Genomic DNA, 2,500 nt, shown 5'->3' with positions numbered 1-2,500 from the left:
CTTTGTCTGACGGTCAATCCACATGTATCTCTCTCAAGCCACCATTCCACATGACATAGTAGTCATACTGTATTTATCTACTTTGTCTGACGGTCCCACCAATCCCACTAATCCATGTTGCATATAAGTCACTGTCTTTCCACATGATGCTATCAATGCACCCATCCATGTGATATACAAGTCATGCTATATTTATCTACTTTCCTTGACAGTCATTCCACATGATTCTGTCTCACGTTGACAATCCATATGCCTTAGCATTCCCATTGTAGCGTGTTGGCCATACCATCTGTAAGCCACGTGATTATAGGCCACCCATGACTTCCACCCCACCGATTAATGCCACTTAGCAACCATGCTGAAATCACACTAAATGCCCTTTCTGACGCACAAGTGGCCTGAAATTGACTGTATTTGATTGGTTCAATACATAATTATATTCTTTAGTGGCCCTGAAGTTGAATCAGATCTAAGAGTCCACTTTAGGCCACAAATCGGCCGTACTGTAACTGTCACTTTGCTGACGCCTTCTCTCACCATGGTGTCTGGCTGTCAGTCTGTATTAGGCTGTTATTAGGCCTACACGGCTCTCTAGAATGTTGAGAGAGCTCCCATTCACTTTGAATGGGCCTCCCCAACTTTCTGTGGTGAATAATATATATATAATCACCGGTGAAAGCATAGACATATATAATGACCGGCGTTCTATACAATATCCCTTACTTTTTAGTCCAACTCATTTCTGCTTATTTGGGTCATGTGTTGACATTTTCCAATTAGATTTAGTCATGTAGCAGATGTATTTATTTATTTATTTATTTATTTAATAATAGTTGTACTCTAATAGTTGTATAGTTGTACTCTTAGTGGGTAATTTGCAAACAAACAAACCAAGCCAAGAGAGGTAACTACGCCTCATCTTCAGTCCTTGTTATTATAGCCTACGGCTCTTCACAATGCTAGTAGAACACTCCATTAGCTTCAATGGGATTACCCAGCTCTACAGTCATATGTGCACCATGTTATGATTGCTGAAGCATAGAATGGCCGCTGTCAATGGTAATGGTTTGGTGCTTGTGATGTTATGTCTTTCTTATCACTCCATAAGTAGCCTGGTCACTTCTTGCAATGGAACTTCATTCAAAAGTGAAAGCAGACGATTGATCAGCTGTGTTCTAAAGAATGCTCGATTCAAATTCAGCGTGTGTTGTGAACTATTTCACAACACACGCTGAATTTGAGGGGGGGGGGGGGGGAGTCCCTCCGGGGTGAAGCAAGCCCAGTTCTTCCTGTCGGAACTTATTTTCCCGATAATGACCAGTGTTCTATACATTATCCCATACTTGTTCTTGACATTGCAGGGGATTGGTGATGATTGCAGTGGGGTAGTCTGTTGCGCTTGTCTGACACACCCAGCAGTGTAACTGTATCTCCAGAAATACTGCGGCTGTTAACGGGGAGAAGAAGTGTGTTTTAGCCGGTGTCTGTCTCAGTCGTCTTCCACACACCCAGTCCGCCTCGACATCACATCCTGGCGGTTCCGTGACGGTTCTCTGTTCTGGTCAGCTGCAAATTGTGTCTCCGCTGTAGGCCTCGGAGTAGTAATCTTCTCCACAGGCTGCTCTCCTCCACGTTACTTATTGTCTTATGTCTCCTTCCTCTCCTCTCCTCTCGCAGTTCACAACACTCTCAAAACATTTCTTTCTCTAGACATCTCACTCTCTCTCTCTCTTTCTCTCTCACTCTCTCTATCTCTTTCCTCTACTCTCGCAGTTCACACACTCACAAAAGATCTCTTTCTCTAGACATCTCTCTCTCTTTCTCTCTCTCTCTCTCTCTTTCTCTATCTCCTTCCTCTCGCAGTTCACAACACTCACATTTTTTTTTCTCTCAAACATCTCTCTCTCTCTCTGTCTCTCTCTCTCTCTCTCTGTGTGTGTGTGTGTGTCTGTCCATCTCTGAGTGTGAGAGCTGTGTGGTGGGAGTGCATCTGCTCACTCTAGCTCTCTACGTCCCTGCCTGCCTCCCGTCTAATTGAATGGGCAGTCAGGAGACATCGAGGAGGCCACATACTGAGCATACATTAACTCCATCATGAATGCATACATGTTTACATTGAGTACATACATATGTACATACCATGCCATGCCGCATCCATCTGAAGACCCAAGGAGCAGGGTGAGCCTAGCCTGGAGAATGTGGATCAGATGCTAAAATGAGCTGGCTTCTGTGGATAGCTATAATTGTAATGTTTTGATATCTAGGCTCAGTTTCCATGGATAACTGTAACTATAATTGCTAATAACACTTAGATGTGATGTGATATCAGGGTTCAGTTTATGTTTAACTATAATTGTGATGCCTTAATGAGGAGAACGTGGATAAGACACAGCTTCAGATGAAGTGAGATGTGATGATTCCAGGGCTCAGTTTCCTGTCGATGACTATGATTATAATACGCGAATAGCACTGCATGAGATGCGATGATATCAGGGTTCAA

At 43.4% G+C, this 2,500-nt stretch overlaps 1 protein-coding gene across 1 annotated transcript in view; it reads left to right on the top strand.

Annotated features, from left to right (window-relative positions):
- adgrb2 (adhesion G protein-coupled receptor B2) overlaps window positions 1-2,500 on the top strand; it is a gene marked incomplete at its 3' end in the record, with an annotated part of 151,720 nt that overhangs the window by 13,042 nt on the left and 136,178 nt on the right. The gene's annotated exons all lie outside the window — the stretch shown is intronic.

This window comes from Sardina pilchardus, chromosome 24, assembly GCF_963854185.1.
Source record: "Sardina pilchardus chromosome 24, fSarPil1.1, whole genome shotgun sequence".
NCBI classification, from domain to species: domain Eukaryota; kingdom Metazoa; phylum Chordata; class Actinopteri; order Clupeiformes; family Clupeidae; genus Sardina; species Sardina pilchardus.
Note: the sequence above shows the minus strand (reverse complement) of the source record. Positions and strands in the feature narration are given on the sequence as shown.